The sequence below is a fragment of the Podarcis melisellensis genome (assembly GCF_964234715.1).
Source record: "Podarcis melisellensis genome assembly, chromosome: 7".
Classification (NCBI taxonomy): Eukaryota; Metazoa; Chordata; class Lepidosauria; order Squamata; family Lacertidae; genus Podarcis; species Podarcis melisellensis.
The window spans coordinates 57,818,530-57,837,937 of NC_138539.1; the positions used below are offsets into that span (position 1 = coordinate 57,818,530).

General features: G+C 40.9%; 1 protein-coding gene across 9 annotated transcripts in view; it reads right to left on the reverse strand.

Annotated features, from left to right (window-relative positions):
- Positions 1-3,378: 3,378 nt before the first annotated feature.
- Positions 3,379-19,408, reverse strand: part of LOC309374409 (uncharacterized protein) — a 343,318-nt gene continuing 327,288 nt past the window's right edge. For 8 of the 9 annotated variants that reach the window (XR_014170562.1, XR_014170563.1, XR_014170564.1 and 5 more), the window contains one exon: positions 4,026-7,242. The gene's annotated coding sequence lies outside the window, so the exon portion shown is untranslated. Of the gene's footprint in view, positions 3,883-4,025; positions 7,243-19,408 lie in introns of those variants that run through there. The other variant, XR_014170561.1, reaches the window with a different exon arrangement.

Here is a 19,408-nt window from a genome sequence, read left to right on the forward strand (position 1 = left end):
AATTGGCTGATAAAAATCACGGCTTTGTTTGTGGATCTTTGTATTCTGCCATCCACCTCTAAGAAAAATTACTTCAGACACTAAAAAGCACCTTTTGAACCTCTCTCATCCTATTTGTCCTCAGTATGAAGGTTGAAAATGAGGAACAGTTCTTGCCAGTGTAGTTGTTTATCCACGTAACAGATGGATTTAAGAAATTGCCGATTTAAGGCTCAGCCATATAAACAGTCCCATTGCCAATCTGATCAGTGCAAGAGGAACACATTTTACTTCTGACTTTTAAACATCTGCGTTCTCTCACAATGGTCCAGTTCACACAGAACGCTAAGCCAAATCATGACTTAGTGTGAGTTAGCAAAAGTGCAGGCTTCTGGAAAGTCGTCTGTGGACATTTTCCCCCTTCTGCAGTCCTGCAGCTGCTGCTGAATTAAGCCATGGTTCAACTTTGTGTGTCATCCCCATTTGGACTCACGTTTTAGCTCTCTCCAACAAACCACATCCTGTACAACATAAGCTACGTTTACAGGTCATGGTTTGTGTGCAGAGAGCTGCAATCCAAGTATAGGTTTGGACATGCTAGTTCACTATAGATACCTCGCCAAGAATTCATAAGCAAATTTTGCATGATGGTTCTTGAGATCAAGGTCTGTGTTAGGAATCAATTAGGTGCCATTTTGAATCAAGATGGCAGACTGGACCTTTCAAAACTGCACTGAGTTTAGCCACTACTTTCAAAACTTCAGATTTCCAAATCAAGCTGTGTACGAAGCTGCTAATATTCTATTTTGATCCATTTTGAGAAAACCTGCTCCTAGTTTGGATGCCAGTGTTGTGTTTCTTTTTTAGGTATTGCAAATAGGCTTTTACTGATGTTTGCAGCAAAGATGTCACACTGTCCTAGATCTGAAGCTCGACTATCCCATTGTTAACCAGAGATCAAGAGGAAATATTTGTGAAAAATGCATTTTCAGTAAAATAATTTTATTTGAAGGTCACTGCAAAATCATCTGTTTTAGCAAGCTTGAGCTTGTGAGATCAATTCTCTTTAGCTGCATCACCCAAAGGAGAAGAAATAGGATGCATACCACTGTTACCTTCAGAGAGATTTCACAGATGTCAATGCTACTTTAGTACCTTAGCGCTGCGCCACACACCGTTTTTTCTTCATGAAATGAAACATCAAATGAGATTTTACAATGACAAAAAAGAATTTTATAGCTGTACTAGCTGGCAAATGATGTACTACAGTGGTTTTACACTAGTCTCATTGTTCTGAGCTTTGAAATTCCTGAGGCTAAGCCGACATGTGCTCAGAGCATGCAATCCAGCTCATTTTTTAAAAAAAAAAAAATGTTATCACACATCAAAGCTATGGCTTAATGAACAAACCATGTGGACTTATGAAACTGCTAAAACTCCTAGAGTGTAGATCAGTCTCTTTCTCTGGTTTAAAATCTTAACCTTAACTCTCCCAAAAGCATTGGCCTGGGATAGAGATGGGGGGTGGGATCAGGTTGTGAGGAAGTCTAAAATACTCCAAATGGAAAGAAATAGCATATATCCTTTAAGCTTGTCTGCACAGATACCTTATTGTGCATCAGACTCTCTTTAATGCGTATTTAATGAGCATTACTGCTGTAGTATCTGGAGTGCACTGCACGCAGCTGGGAATATGGATGTATGCTCTTAAAATGCCCAGGATTAAAGAGGAGAGTGTCTTCATAAGCATAGTAATCAGTGGATCTGAGAAATTGCTAAGACATGTTGAAATGCTTAGCAGGAAGCAACATTCACAGTGGCTTTCAAATTCTGATAATTTCAGACACATATAATCTCGCATTTCCCTCTTGTTAAAATTGACTTTTATTCCTTCTGGGTTAATTACAGTATCATTTAACTATTTATTTACCTTTTTTTACACTCTCCCAGCTAGTGCAAAGTTCCCCTCTCCTTAACTTTCTCTTGTGCACTCTCTCTTCTACTTTTGCTAAATAATACATGATAAAGCTGTGAAATCAAGTCTGAATACAATATATATGAACGATTTGCTGGCTACATTTTTCAATGGTAACTATTCAGTCTGTAGAAAGTTCAAACTACTATTCAGCTCACAGTGGAACAAGCCCATTTAATTCATTCATGTTAGCGAATGTATAAATGCAGGTAAGAGGCACAGATACTCCTTGGTAGATTAAAAAATGTCAGAACGGCCCTGTATTTTTAATATTGAGTGCTGGAGGCCCATCTCCTGACCTAACACTTCTCATCCAGGTGCTTGCTAAGCAGCTTTCCTGTGGCCATATGAAAGATCTCCATGTAAGAGCAAGCCCTTAATTTAGCAACAGGCTATATTCATCTTCTCTAAAGGAAACATGGCATTATTTACCAAAATAGCATTAAGCAGTCCTTCTATAAATCAAACCAACAGAAAGCAAACATTCTAATATCCTGCTGAACCATGGAAAAACACCACAATATAAAACCCATAGTGAATAAATGAAAAAATACATGCGTACATGTTCTGTCCATTTCCAAGCAAAATCAATATGACTGCTGTTGAAACGACAGTCTTGAAATTATTCTTACTTTTCACACCAGTCCTAAAAACATTTGTCTGAAGGTACATCCTGTAGTTTACAGCAGTGCTTTTTTCTGGGGGGGGGGGCACATACCTCCAAACATTTTATGAATCTAATGGGAAAAGAAGCTAATTTTTAAAACATTTTTAGTTTTTTCTCTAGCACATTGAATCGTCAGTTCTGTTGCTACCCCCGATGGCAACCTCATTTCCTGTCATGGTGTTTCCTGAGTCACAGACAGACTGAGAGTACTCCTAAACATTTATTTTTTTTGGGGGGGGGGGAATTATAGTAGAAGCTGCTTCTGAACAAACAAGGTAAATTAGAAATCGTATTGTGAACTGTCCCGTGATCTTCAGATGAAAGACAGTATACAAATTTCAAACATATATACATATTGCATAGCAACCCCCTACCAATGGTACAATTGCAAACTTCTGTAGAAGACAGCAAAGAGTTTCATGGTCCTGCTCTCGGATATATATATTTTTAAGTACTTGTAAAAAGAGAAGAAGCAGTGTCTTTCAAGAAGCGTCCGCGCTAGGTGCGTATGTCACATGGCATTTTATACTTCATAGCTATAGTGGAAAGCATAGCAATACCCCACAGCCACAAGTATTTTTCGCTCTATAAGACACACCAGACCACAAGACACACCTAGTTTTTGGAGGAGGAAAACAAGAAAAAAAATATATTCTGAATCTCAGAAGCCAGAACAGCAAGAAGGATCGCTGTGCAGTGAAAGCAGCAATCCCTCTTGCTGTTCTGGCTTCTAGGATAGCTGTGCAGCCTGCATTCGCTCCATAAGATGCACACACATTCCCCCTTACTTTTTAGGAGGGAAAAGTGAGTCTTATAGAGCAAAAAATATGGTATTTATCTAGTGGGGTGTACTTGAGGGTTGATGTCAAAGATGTCTACCTATTTTTGTCAAATATTGTGCAGGTGTGTCAAAATCAGTCTAGGATATCAGTTCTGCGCTACTGCAACCACTGGTGAACCAACTGCGAGCAATGGAACAGGTGAAGAAAGCTTAAGTCATCTCTGGGCTGTGAAAGCAATATTGAAGGGTGTCGTGAGGGGAAATTGAGGCCTCTTGAAATGGCCCAGAGGCTCTTTCTTCTGCTTTAGTTGAATGTGTTTAAGGTTTCTATGAAGAGGTTCACACAATAAATAAGAGAAAGCTTGTGCACCTTGAAAATGAGCATTGCCTTGAAAAGCCTTTTTATTAAATAAATGCTTCTCTCCCAATAAATACCAATCTTCAGAACAGCAGCAAGCTGAGGAGAGGCCTGAAGGTAGCCTGAAAAAAAGAAGCAGCTGCTGTCATACCACAGGTGTGAATCTTCAATTAAGAACCATCATGCTTTTCTGCCAACACTAATGAAATTCAGATGTGACAGGTAAGAGAGCTGCTTTAGGAAAGTTGTTGTTGTTTTTTTAATAAAAAAAAATCTTTTGGTTTCTTTTCCCCCTTCCCCATAACAACCACAGTAAGGACTGCTTGCCAATAGGAAAGTAATGATGCAATGGGAGTGACAAGAAATGGGTTTCTAAATGAGGTGACAGCAAGGTAGGGAAGAAAAAGGGAACAAACTGGTCCCTTTCGAGCGCTGACAAGGTAGATAAGCCCAGAACTGCCATATTGGAAACAGAGACTGACAACTTTCCATGGAGGATGTTTCATTGAAAATTTATGCCACTCATGCTGGAATTCAATCTAGGCTTCCAAAGGCTGAGTTGAAGGGGAAACTCTCAGGGTAGTAAGTGAGCAGAAACAAACAATTTACATCACAGAGATAAGTTAAATCCATTTGGCACAAAATTCACTTGGAAATAGGGAATATTTTCCAGCTCCCCCTTTTGTTCAGGCAATGTATGTGCTGGGAACTTTCATAAATAAGAAAACTAAACATTTTAGGGGTATAGATTGAAGCATGCAAAGGCAAACTGAGGATGTTTTTGTGAGATAAAAGTAAACATGCACACACAGCCAGGCTAGTAAAATTCTCTCTGAAGCTGCCATTTAACATCCACCCTGCACAGAGTCCTTCCAAGAAAATTTGGTAAAATATATATGTGGGCAAGTTTTAGTGAATCAAGTCCAATCAGTGATTCTGTGACTGAAAAACCTAGAGGCAGACCAGGGAGAGATTTCTGAAGAACTGGAATTCTGACCAGAGCTCTTAGGGAAATGGTTGCAAAACCAAAAGTTATAAGGTGGCTTCATGATTAGCTTCAGAAATAAAGCACTGAAGTTCCAGAAATGAGGACTTGGTTACCACATGGCATTAACTGGAATGTAGCAGAAGGAGGGATAAAGTTTTAACTTCCTTGACCATTTTTCCTCTTCCCTTTTTCCTGTTCTTCCTACTGATTATCATGAATTATGCTTTGAACTAGGAAGATGAGATTCACCAGTTTCCAAGCCACCTTCTTAACTAGACAGCTAGGAAAGGTCAGAAGCAGGGCAGACAGTTGTTCCCTGTGCATTGAATGTGCCTGTTCTATTCTAGATATACTTTCTTTTGCTCAGGCACCTGCACAGTGTGAGACCTATTACAAATTTATAAGTCTCAATTCTGTCATGCAATTTACTTGCTCGCTTCCCAGCAGAAGCCCACAAAGAAATCCTCTGCATTAGAATCCTAATTCACTGAATATCCTCACTGCGATCTTTCCCAACAAATAGGGCACACACAAAAATGAAGCTGAGTTGCAATTGCAGAAAATACACAGCATATTAGACCTGATGAAGTGTTTCAGCATTCAGAATGGCTCTCTAGTGAGGGGAGAGAGACCCTGTCAGATAGCTTTGCTTAATAAACACAGTGGTGGCCAGAAAAATAAGGGCCTATTCACAGGGCTGAGCCTCTGAGCTTGCAGCAGATGAATTTTTAAAGTTATTGTCAGTCCACACTGACTTTTCAGCAGCACTACCAGACTACATGCTTATGGGAGAGTCAACAACATGCTTTACACTTAGCAAATAGTCCATTGGCAAAGTTGCAGGAAACCTAATAAACGCTCTAGGAATTCTAAGCATTGTTCCTTCGAAACTGTCATCTTTAGGAAAAGCAAAATTGGTTCCTGAATTTCAATTCAGAGAAAATACAATGTGTTCACCTTACATTTAGGATGACAAAACAAAAAATGGGGTGGGGGGATGAAACATTGCAAATACAAGGGAACAAAAGAGGATTTGATTTTGCATTAAAATTACAGTGTTTTCCAAGGGCCAGGGACTTATTCAGCAAAAGCTCAGCAGTTAGCATCATTCCAGGGGTAGTCACAGTAGATCAACACACATCAGACTGAGGTCACATTCATACCACACATTTAAATTGGAGAGTTTCCTAGGAAGTTCAAATAATCAAATCAGGCACTTCGGAGAATTTCTAGTGAATCTGGTCAGGCTGGGGGTTCTGCCAACATGAGGAGTTGAAGCAAGGAGATGGAGCCATCAGATGCCTTATAAATGCACTTAACTCACCAATACTTTATTATAGAAACTTCTTTCAGGTGTAGTTCAGAGATTTTGTAAAAATTAGTTCAGTTAACTTTGTTGAAATGAGCACATTCATTACAAACACTGGTCTTGAAGCAAGGACAGGTGGCAAGTTGTGGCACCAAGATCCCGAAAGTCCTTTCAGCTGTTCTTTGGCTTCCACAGCTACACTAGGACTGAAACATTGCCTGTTCACAGCTGTCACTGAGATACAAACAGCATTCCTTCTAATCTGCAGTACAAAAGGAGTTCATGCCTTCAGATGACTCTGGTATAGAAGATTTGGTCATGATGCAGGAAAGAATTAAATAACCTAGAGGGTTTATGAGAAAGGAGACTAAAAATGTGCTCCCCATTCTTCATAGCCCATTGTAAGGTGGATTGGAATTTGAATAGATATAGAAACAGTATATACAGTAGAAATAGGAAAAACTTTTCAAATCAAAAGCTTCTCAGAGCTTTCCAGAGGCTCAGCAAAATACTATGGGAAGTGATTTCTTGGAAGTTGATGCAAGTATAATTGTGCAGGAATGGGATTACTACTGAGGATCTAGCATATATATGACATGTATGTTAAAAATAACAGACACAGAAAAGGTGGTCAAGCAGACAATGGATTTGTTGAGAAATTTAGCATAGTTATAACATATTGGAACATGGAAGCATGAGCCTTTTTTCTTCCTTATGTGTTGTTTGGTGTAACTTCATGTGTCGTTTGGGTATGTTTTCTTTTTCTGGATTATTGTTGATGATACCTTACAATTTATTTTATGGAAATATACTAAGCCTTGTTAAGTATTGTTATCATTGGGGGTGGGGAGTACAACCTTGCAAAGGTGTGGGATTCTCACGATGAGGCTTCTCTGGAGGTTCATGGCAGATTGATCCTGCTACCTCCACACAAGATGGGCCTGCTAAACCATTAAAGGTGAAATGTTGACCATGGGAACATTCAACACACTTGAGGATGGAACGGCCACTTCTGATGTGAAGGTGTGTGAGGCGAGAGAAGAAAGGAGCTTGTTGTTGCATAGGCTGGTGAGAGGTAGCCCATTTTCCTTCCCCTCCTGGGAAGAGATTTTGAGAGTGAGCAATGGCTGGGCGGTTGGTGGGCCATGGACCATCCTTCCCACTTCTTTGTCAGTCATCCATCCTCTGAAAAGCAATGAGAGAAACAAAGCAATAACCATCAGGAAATATATATATACTCACAGTGTATTTATAGATTATCTGCTGCTGTTAGAAGTTGCCTCTGGCTGCCACTTAGCTGTTGAGCCAAGTTCAAGCTTTTTGTTTGCCAGTACCAAGCCCTATAAAGCTTGGGACCCAGGATTGTTCGATCCCTTATATACCCAATCACTGTGCTGTGCAGAAGAGGGGCTCTTATGAGTATCATCTCATCTGTTCCATATCATACAGGAATTGAACTCCTTCTCTTAACATATCAGACATCTCTCTTGTCTTTTCTTTTCGGCACCTACTGAAGCCCTTTCTTTTTCAACAAGTCTTATAAGTGGAGATCTTTCTGCACTTAAAGAACTGTGTCTGCATCTGTGCTGGATTTGAAATGTTTCTCACATACGGAATTGTTTTTGTTTTTCTATATGGAATTGGATATATATATATATATATCCAATATATATCCACAGTAAATATGGTGATTTACTGTGAAATCGCTTCCTGATATTTTATGGGAAGCATTTCATAAATGGAATCCGACGGATAAATAAGGAGTTGTGGGTAATTCAGAAATAATGTCATTTGACATGTGTGGTAGATGGTGGCGAGTAAAATGATGCTTTAACAATCGCCAGGGGAAAATGCATAAAATTTATCCTTCGCAAATCTCCTCCTTATAAGATGTCAAAAGCCTTCACACTGCATATTAAGGAACATGGAAATGAGCACTGACATAGCAAATAATGCTAAGTGAATAAATGCTTCAAACAACTGAAAATAAACCAGTGTGCCAGTAGAAGCATAATTTAACCCCAAATACCAGAGGAGTATAGTGGTTGGGAGGTTTACAGAATGATGTGTGTTTATGTATGTGGGTGTATTATAAGAGAGGCCTGCTATAGATTCCACAGTTCCCAAGCTGTCGTATGTAGGCTCCATGCTCCATGCATAAAACTGCTGAAATTTCAAAAACTCCAATGATATGCCATTGTTTTAGCAGACTCTATGGCTAAAGCAAGGCGGGTGTTTGTTTTGCTTTGTGGGGCAATGGGGAGAATCTTATTCCATTATGGGCATCTCACAGTATTTGGCAGTAGTACTGAACTACAATACTTCAATAGAAATGTAGAATTTTCTCATAGAAAGAAGCAGCATTCAAGAGCAATAATTATATGGAATAAAGATGGAAAGCTTTCAGCTTTCACTGTGGACGCTTATGCCATATTGTGAAAATGGGTGGAGAGAGACGTTAAATGGTTAGGGATCTTGAAGTGAGCCTAATTGCACACAGCTGTGCTGAAAATGCAAGCAATTAGATGAGCTTATCTTGGGCACGTTCTGAAGGGGGGCAGGCTCTCTAAGTGTCTTTTGTTTTGGATACCCCAAGATAAAAACAAGAGATGGATCTATAAAAATAAGAAATATTAATAGTGTTATAATGGTGTATTTAGGAGCACTGTAGATGAAAGTTCTTGACTGGCTTATGTAGCTGGAATAAAGGAGACTGACTTCTGGAGACACCTGATATTGAGAAGGAAAGTCCATTCAAAACTTAACATACATGTTTAACAGCAGACTCAAGCTTATTAAGCACTAAAATGATGAAACACCAATAATAGCACAAATTTCTCACAATGGTAACTTCTTAAGAATGAGACCCATTTGGAACAAACTTGAAATTGATTGAAATGAAGTCATAGAATGGAAGGAAAATGCACAGAATGGGGTGCGGAAGCAGCTGTTGATCTGGAGAAACTTTTGACTCCTCTTGTCTGGTTTGTTGCATCTGAGCTGGATCTAAGCAGGCTTACAGCCTTTTTTCTTTCTTTCCTTGGACTCTTCCCATAGTCACTACGGTAGACTGGTGAAAAAGAGAACCACGGTCCTATAGCACGAATAGCTATGAAGAAATTTCAGCAGGTAGAGTTGGCATGACCAGCAACATCTGCTGAAATTCCTTCTTCTGCACTCTATTAAAGGTGCAGCAGCCCTGTCCTCAGCTTCACTTGGCTACCTAATGTACACTGAAGAAAGTCAGCGTGTCTACAATTTATAATGCATAAAGACCTGCCCTGGTCCTTGCCAGCCAAGTGGCCAGGAGAGAATAGTGCAAGGTAAAAGAAGAACTGTGTCCAGTTCTGGGCACCACAGTTCAAGAAGGACACTGACAAACTGGAACGTGTCCAGAGGAGGGCAACCAAAATGGTCAAAGGCCTGGAAACAATGCCTTATGAGGAACGGCTAAGGAAGCTGGGCATGTTTAGCCTGGAGAAGAGGAAGTTAAGGGGTGATATGATAGCCATGTTCAAATATATAAAAGGATGTCACATAGAGGAGGGAGAAAGGTTGTTTTCTGCTGCTCCAGAGAAGCAGACATGGAGCAATGTATCCAAACTACAAGAAAGAAGATTCTACCTAAACATTAGGAAGAACTTCCTGACAGTAAGAGCTGTTCAACAGTGGAATTTGCTGCCAAGGAGTGTGGTGGAGTCTCCTTCTTTGGAGGTCTTTAAGCAGAGGCTTGACAACCATATGTCAGGAGTGCTCTGATGGTGTTTCCTGCTTGGCAGGAGGTTGGACTCGATGGCCCTTGTGGTCTCGTCCAACTCTATGATTCTATGATTCTAAGAGAATAGTGCAAGGTAAGGGACGCGGGTGGTGCTGTGGGTAAAACCTCAGTGCCTAGGACTTGCCGATCGTATGGTTGGCGGTTAGAATCCCCGCGGCGGGGTGAGCTCCTGTCTTTCGGTCCCAGCTCCTGCCCACCTAGCAGTTCGAAAGCACCCCTAAGTGCAAGTAGATAAATAGGTACTGCTTTATAGCGGGAAGGTAAACTGCGTTTCCGTGTGCTGCTCTGGTGCTGGCTCGCCAGAGCAGCTTCGTCATGCTGGCCACGTGACCCGGAAGTGTCTCCGGACAGCGCTGGCCCCCGGCCTCTTAAGTGAGATGGGCGCACAACCCTAGAGTCGGACACGACTGTCCCGTATGGGCAGGGGTACCTTTAAAAGAAGAGGCATTTGTGTTTTGCATCTATTTTTATGTGGTAAACAAAAGTAAGTGTTCAACTGCCTGAGCGCTTTAGGCGCATATGTTATACTCAAGGAAGTGCATGGAAAGATATATATGATGTGTGCACCTGAAAGAGGAAAAAGGTTAAGTTAAATCAATCACACCCATCTCCTGTAATAACCAGCAAGCTTATGTTGTTGGGGACCTGTATCGAATCTTCCAGGTATGAAAAAAACACGTTCAGAGATAGTTCACTTACAGCAAGTTACTATCACCTGGAGAGCTGAGCCCCCTGAAATTAGCTCATATTGCATCAGGCAGATAAAAAGCCAGTATAAGAGGGAGAGACAGAAAAAATCACATAATTGCAAGACTCCGATTCTGAATGTTATAACCTCTGGGCTCTACATTTTACCATTCAACTGAACAGATAACATTTATGCATATGGAGCTGTTGTATTGCTAATTCCCGAAATAATGTGTGCAGCATGGCATATCATTCCACTGACAAGCAATTGGCAGGTAGCTTTTACAATAGCAAGATGGATTCACAGCATGGAATGTGTTGATTGCTCGTGTCAATCCCTTTGCAATTTTAAACTAGTAGTAATTAGAGCTATAAATCTCTCCCAAGTATAATTAGATTACTATTTATACCTATTGTCATTAAAACCAGCTTGAGACAATTACTTTTTTTGGTTCCATTGCCGGCAAAAGTCTCTTTAAACGCAATAATCAGTGTTTAACGCAATCCATATTCCTAATTCTATAATGCAAAATATCAAGGAAATTAGGCTGCCTCCCTCTTATACCCAATGAGATGATATGGCAAATTCACTTGTGTGGGTTTCCTAAATTACACTTATCAGTGCTGGATTAAAGGGCATTCGTTCATTGAATAACACTCTAGACTACATTTATTTGACAGATATGTCATTCCCCTTTTCCTATCCATATATGTAACAATGCAAACACAGTCCATTTAGCGTTCCTCTGCTTTGCTTCAAAATGGGCAGGCTCTGGATATTTTCATTTTCCTCTCAAGTGGAAGCATACCCACTGCTCTCTGTCATAGGAAAAGGAATTGTGTCACATTCTGAATAGGAACACTCCTTAATTTGTATTGTCCCTTTCAACACAATAAGCATGATCGTTACCCTCATTCAGAACTTGAGACATCTCCATATTTTTGTGGTAACATGGGGCCAGCTTTTCCCATCCATAGTGCAGGTGGATTCAGACCTTGCGAATTAAGCTGCTAACCCATTCCTATGATCATTTTGTCTTATGACCAACTGATTGCACACAAGTTTTCTTCCTCATATTGATAAAGCTATCACATAGAGCTCTCTTGTATGGATACCAGTAAATTTCAGTGGGTTAGATGAACTATAAGCACTGCATGAAAAACACAGGAATGAGAATCGACACGTAAGATCTTGCAAAGATGGCTATTGGATTGGAGGCCTGAAAATCTGCATCAACTTTTAGACCTCCTAGACCAAGTAGGAGAGGAGGAAGCCCCAGCGGATTCTTCCACTGGTCCTTCTGCCTACCCTTTTCTTCTGCCTAAAGTAGACATCAGGAGTCCCATTTTGCCCCACTGCTGGTGAAAAGTTAGGCAAATGAGAGGACTAGGGCAGAGCAGAAGGGGACACCCATGGTCACATCAACTCTTGCTGTATTTGGGTGCTCAAATGCACACTTTGTGGCATGTTCTTCATTCAGATAAAGATTCTAGAAAGCTGTCATTTGTAGTGTTGCATCATTAAAAAACAACATTTTAATGCAGAGATGAGCAACTTGTGGGCTTCTTGTTGGGCTCCACCAACGTCCCAACAGCTAGAATAGCCAATGGTCAGGGACAATGACCATTAGCTGCAGTCCAGCACCATTTCTGGGATGGGGGCTAAAGGTTCCCCACCTGTTTGAAAACATGCTTAATTTTTCCAAACTAGTTTTATAGATTAAACTGCAGCATGCAGCACATTCTTTCATTACCTGATAAAGTACTCATCCCTTCTATTTCCTTACACACAAATAATGTGAGGAAGCCATGGAAAGTATACTTGAAGCTGTGAGTTTCTATTTTTCTTGGATTAACCATAGGTATCTTTTGGACACGGGGAAAACCAATCACTAGACCATTATGAAATTGAATGTAACACGAATGGCTGCTCCCAGCATAGAGGCTGGTTAATGGACTGCGGAATAATCCTTTTCAAGCACATTTTTAGCAAGTGGTCGAAAAAGCCGATAACAGTTCCACGAACCTCTTGTGTTTCCAGTGCTGCAATGCCAAAACTTTCACAAGCACTCTATTCACTAGGGACCAGGGGGTTATAAAAGTATGAATTCCTTAATAATGAAAGAAGAACATTCAAACCTGATGTTCTCAACCTAGACAGGCTTTAGAATAGACTTTCCATGTTGTGTGAGTTTTGACCATTTAAACTCCCTTAAATTGATGTTCTTGTAGTGCTTTCCCAAACTTATCCAAAAGCTGGCATTGTTTCTAGCAGTCCTGTGTGTATGCGCGCACACACAAATATGTGTGCACTTGCATGTGTGCATGTATTGAATTAATATTATTTACAAGCTTCTAAAGTCTGCCACAGAATGTTTGAATCAATGCCATTCAGCATATCACAATTATAGTTGTTCTATATTTAAAAAAAACACTGGAAAGTTCATTTCTTCCTCCTGGATCTATTTATATTCCCTGTAATTTTAGCTTATGTGGAAATGATGCCTTAAAGATCAATGTTACAGCTCCACCTATTACACTAATATTTTTAAAAAAGTAAGGCCACCACAAGTATATACCTAGTGATGGACCTCCCAGAATTATTAAAGGCTACAGGGAGCCTGGATCTAACTCCCTGAATGTTGGATTTGAAGTGGTCAAAAGCATGGAACATTATGGCCTCAAGGAGGCACAGCCTATGAAAAGTATAGTATTTGTAAATCCAGCAAACTATATGTGTATAAAGATTAACCATGTCATGTAAAATGGTGCAGAGTCAAATGGATTAATTGGTCCAAAATTAAAATACAGCCGTACCTTGAAAGTTGAACAGAATCTGTTCCGGAAGTCTGTTTGACTTCCGAAATGTTTGACTTCCCAAGTGTGGCTGCAGGAAGCTCCTACAGCCAATCGGAAACAGCGGAAGCCCTGTCAGACATTTGGCTTCCAAAAGAATGTTTGAAAACCGGAACACTCACTTCCGGTTTTTGATTGTTTGGGAGCCAGAACATTCAACTCCCAAGGCGTTCGAGAGCCAAGGTATGACTGTACAACAGTGCTGTTAATATTAAAAAGGCAGGAAGGTTTTAAAATTGCAGAGTCATTATTTGAAATGTCTTGTCTATATCTTATTCACAAATGGCAGTGTTTTGGAAAATTAAAATAAAGGTGCTAACTTACAACTGCTGCCAATTTCCAATTCTTATGCTCCTTCCATTTTCTAGTGAATGGAACAGGTGGACTTTCCTAATTATGAAAACAAGATTCTTGTTCAGTGGAACATTCTTCCCAAAGCTCGTCTTTCTATGCTAGGGAGGGACACTAAAGATAGAGATAGCTGACACACAACAGTATTTGTAATGGGTGCAAATATTGTATGTGTTTCAAGGGATGAAGCGGTTCATGTACTGCATTTATTGGTAGGAAGGAATTGCTCTTATGTGGATTCCCCCCCCCCTTTATTTTTCTTGTGGACCCAACACAGCTGCCTTTGTTCTTTGTGTGACTTGGAAAATACTGAAATACTTAGAAATACTATCCATTCAATAGTTGGTTCCGGAAGTGGAGGAAGAGGATCTTAGCCCACCTGGTCTTGGAACTTGATTCCCTGAGGAAACATACCCTCCAACTGCTAGGTAAAGCAATCTGGCTTCTGCTTTTTATCTAGCGCTCCAGCTAAAATTAATCTCCACCTCTGTTCATACGAGGTCTACCTAGTTTCTCTGTTTTCCCGGTCAGCTTGCAAAATAATTTCACCTAAGGGTGAAATATAGATCTGGGTATGTATCTGCATATGAGTTATGATAATAGCTGTTGTATATTTCTGCCTCAGTGCAACACGATACTTGACTATCTCCTAATACAAGAACAAAAAGCGCTGAAAGGCATACAATTGTGACAACAATATGTCGATAGTGAGAATAGATTCCTGATAGAGTAGACAAAGTAGCGTTAAAGTCGCAAAAGTGTATGTTTCCGCAAGGCTTACAAATAACAATATAGCACAAAAACAATGATTATTGTACTGAAGAATGCTCTGAGCAGCGGATGACTTCTGGATATGGCCCTGTTTCAAATATCTTCCTCGGGTGCTAACACCTCGAAAGTGTTTCAAAGCTTTAACTGCAACTTTCAGAACTGGGAGGATGTCAGGAATGGGTATATCCAGGGCTTTTTTTCCAGCTGGAACTCACCAGAACTGAGTTCCAGCAGCTCTTTAGTGTGTTCCAGCATCTCTGTAGCATTGCCCCATCACGGCACTCGGGGATGTCCTACAGAAGCGATCGGAGCTGCGTGGCAGAGGTCGGTGGTGCAAAGTGGCAGTTTATGTTATTTAGCCATGGTGGTGGGGCAAGTGGGCACAGAAGAGGTCCTCCCTCCCAAAAAAGCTCAACAACTTTGGTTCTGGCACCTCTTTTTCTAGGAAAAAAAAGCCCTGGGTATATCTCAGGGCTTGATTCCAAGATAATACTACTATGAGGGTCCGCAATTACAGGCAGGCTTGTTTGTGATGTTATCTACTAATATGGCCTCATTTGAACGTTTTCTGCCTCATCTATAACTTCATCTTAAGACTCCTACAGGATGCAGACATGGGGGGGGGGCTCTTCTCTCCCCACTTCTGCTTTGGGTATTGCCCCTACCATGTTTATTTTAAGCACTAAAATCCAGTATCCAAGGGTCTGTGCAGTGTGCAAACACTGCCAGATTATCAGTGCTTTAAATTTTGACAACCCTGATCACCTGCTTGGGGAGAGGTTCAATTTAGGCTGAATTTCCCTTTCCCCAAGATGAAGACAGCGCTGATAATCTGTTCAGCTTCAGAAAAACCTCCGAGGCACATGTGGCTCCAAGGCCTAGTCTATATTCTGGAATTAAAACACACACACCAGATAAGCAAGGCGGTACATGTTCAAAACCAGGTCCCTAAGTAAGCATTTAATTAATATAAATAGAGGAGTCATTACTATTTAATCAGATATCTGAACAACCCCTATTTAAATTATGTACAGATGTAATCACATAAAATGAGACTAGGGTGCATCACTTCCTCTCCCACCCCCAAGCCACCACTTCTGCAAGCTCTGCACACTTTAATTTTACTGTGGCAGCTTATTTAAACAGGATCACATTTATTTCATTACATCTGACTTGTTTGGGAGGTTTCTGATTAATGTAACTCTGTTTTCGGCCAAGCAAACACACATCCAGTTACTGTTGCTGTTTAGGATTTATTTAACTCACAAAGTGTGGTGTAATCTTTATTGTATTTGCTCTGAGCAACCTTATAACCCTATGTGGATCTTCAAACAAAGGGCTCAGAAAGATACAGAGAGGGGCCACACCCCAACCTCCAATTGTTCATAAGAATGTGTTGCACAGAGGCTCTAAGTGCACAGTCTGTATCCTGAAACAAATGAGGACACATACCTTGTGTCGATGTACATTGGGCTCCAGGCATACAGGCCTCTGTGCACAAGTTCTGATATTCACATGGGGGTCAGTGGCAGGACCAGCAAGCACAATCCCATAATGCAACTGTATGTGTTTGTTTCAATCTGTTTCCTGTTGCAGCCAAGCAGTGAGCACACAGGGTACTAAGACCAGACCAGGCAACTCCTGACAGTCAGCTGGAATGAGTCTTTCAGGGATGAGGAACCTATTGGACTACAACCCTCATTATCCCTGACCACTGGCTATGCTAACTGGGGCTGATGGGTGTTGGAGTCAAACGATACCTGAGTGGGTCAATGATGCTATTCAGTGGCCCAAAATTATGTATTCATTTATTTTATTAAGCTGATATATCGCCCTTCATCTAAAGATCTTAGGGTGGTTCATAAAATAAAATAAAATACAAGCTAAGAAACACAGGAAAGAATTAAAAACAACAAAACAATACCCCACCCCAACAGACAAATTTAAAAAGCTGTAGAATATGAATCAGACAAATGCCTGGTTGAAGAGAAACATTTTTTGCCTGGTGCCTAATATAATGGTGGCAGGCAAACCTCCTTGGAGAAATCGCATTCCACAAGCAAGGAACCACTACAGAGAAGGCCCATTCTCGTGTTGCCACCCTCCAGACCTCACATGGAGGAGGCACACAAGGAAGGGCCTCAGATGCCCATCAACTGTGTGGATAGTTCAGTTAGTTAGAGTGTGGTGCTGATATTGCCAAGTTTGCAAGTTCAATTCCCCTATGCAACAGCTGCATATTCCTGCAGGGGTTTGGACTAGGGTCCACTCCAACTCTACAGTTCTATGATTCTATGATGAATGTAGAGCCCTGGGTGGTTTCTACAAACTTTGAGTGGAGATGGCCCCATTCAGACTGCATAATGCTACCTCTCCTGGGCTCAGACCATAGCTATAAGTGCCAGGTCCATCTAATTTTTTGTGACTATGAAATCGCCACAGCAGACAGTCCTAGTTTAGCATCAGAATCTGAGTCAATTAACCAAGGGGAATAGGAGCCAGGTCACAACAACAAATTAACCGTTCAGGGCCCTGGATTTGTGCACAATTGTGGAGTTGCAAAATGTCATCACTGTTACCACCTGCACTCTAAATGCAGTTAGATCACACTAGAAACCTTTAATGGCTACCTGTACAAAGCTACAGGACTGTTTATCACCACGTCATCATACGTGAAACTCACATTAGTACAGGGATATGAAGCACTTAAAATTGCAGCCGCCAAGTTCAAATAGTGTATCTGAAACTAGCCAATCCAGGGTGGTGTAATTTTTATAGTTTTGAATAAGGATTAAGAGGCCCAGGGTTCAAACCCTTACTTAGCCATGAAGCTCACTCGTAACTTTGAGCGAGTCCCCTGTCTCAGCCCAACCAACATCACAGGGTTGTTTTTAAGGTAAAATGGGAAGTGGGAGAGCCATGTGTGCCAGCTTGAGCTCTTTGTGGAAGAAAAGTTGGGTATAAATTTAATAAATAAATAATTTTCAAAATTGGACTTTTGAATTAGAAAAGAAATCAAATAGATTTCCTTGAATTAGAAAAGAAATCAAATGGAACCCGAAAGCCTCAATAGAACTCAAACCAGTTTGACTCCTTGCTCACCAGCTCCAAGCAACTGGTTCTGTTGCTCAATGTCTATACAAAAACGATTAATTGCCTGCTGCTTGCCTCTGAGAATAATGATGATGATGATGATGATGATGATGATGATGATGATAATAATAATAATAATAATATCATCTCAGCTCCTGCTCCTTGATATACTGAAAACAAATAAGCTGCATCTTTTAAACAGAACAACAAAAATTATTACACAGGAACACGTGTTAAAGATTAGCAGTGACAGCCACTGAGTGCTCAAAAGTGGTCATGACCTAGCTTCAAGTTGTGAAGTGTCCATTTTAATGCACATGGCATTTTAAAATCTATTACTTGATCCATCCTCTCTGCCAAACCTAGGGGGCAGGCCCTCGTTGTATTCTATTTGAACTTAAACTGAGAGAAGGGGGGCTGTTTTATGGCACTGGATATTACTAGATCTAGGAAACACTGCAGTTAAGAACATATTTGTTGAGCACAGAAGCGGGTAAGAAAAATACAGCACATCCAAAGAAAGGGCTACATTAACCTCTTCCTCTGCTCCTAATAGGTTCAGGAAAGAGCATCAATTTTCTGATATTTATGACCTCCTCTAAACCTTGTTTGTGCCACTGCTCTTAACATTTTATCTGGATGATGTGTGTTTTACTTTATTGAAAGTGTATTGAAAAGCAATGCACTGTAGTTTATAACTGGCCTCTAGATGATGCTAGGATGCTTTATACTCCGTTCTGTTGAAGCACTACTTTACTTCAAACAGGACCTTGAACTCAAATTATTTGGTAGGCACTTTCTTCAGAGTCAGTGCTTCATTGTCTATCAGCTGAAAAACAAACTGTTCTCTGGAAGCCCCTCTCTGGCACTGCTTTACAGAGTACTGATGTTGATGGTGCTTAAATGGGTTTCCTGCAACTGTCGTTCCAGGGCTGCAGGCATACTGTGGTTTGGATTCAGTAGCTGGCTCTGCGGGGGCCAGTGAAGCATGATTGTGCCTACTGGGCAGAGGGCAGGGCTAGAAAGTGTTTTGGTCCCTTCCAACTCTATGGTTCTAACTTCCCACAATGACCATCTGTATCCACAGAATCCACAGAAGCATGTATTGTTCCTCGCAATGCAAAATGGAAATAGCCCTCATGAATGGAAAAATCTAGCTGGCATCAGTAGTTCTTCAATCTGGCATAAGTAAGCCATAATCAGAGGGCTCCAGTTATGGAGGTTGGGAATGTTGTTGCCACACTCCCAATCCATAAAGATAAGGTTGGTCTTTCAATTTTCATGGGGCCTCCAGATGACTGACAAGAAGAACCGATCAGGAATGAGAGTGACTGTAGAGTTAACTCAGCTGGTCTCCTGCTTGGAGAGAGGCTATCCTTGAGGAGAAGGCCTCCACCTTTCCAAACCTGGAAGCTACAATCTGGACAAGCTCTTAAGTGCTCTGTGTTGACTGCTGACTCACACTTCTTTGTCAACTTCCATAAGCTTTACTGCACAAACCAGTCAGTGGTTCTTCAGAAGGACACCAATTGTGTCCAATGCAGTTTGCTTCCTAGTTCAGCCGGATGTTTTACACTACAACTCCCATCATCCCTGATTACTGGCCACACTGTCTGGAGCTGATGGGAGCTGTAGTCCACAATATCTGGAGGAGCACCATGTTGGCTATTCCTAGTTTAGGTGACTCCATTAGATGAATCCAGCAGAGGGAACTACCGTTGTATGAAATTACTTCTATTCAGCCAATAAAGCCAAGAAGCAAAAGCTGATCTGCCAAAGCCCAGCCAAAAGACCTTCTCAGTCTTCTGGGGCATT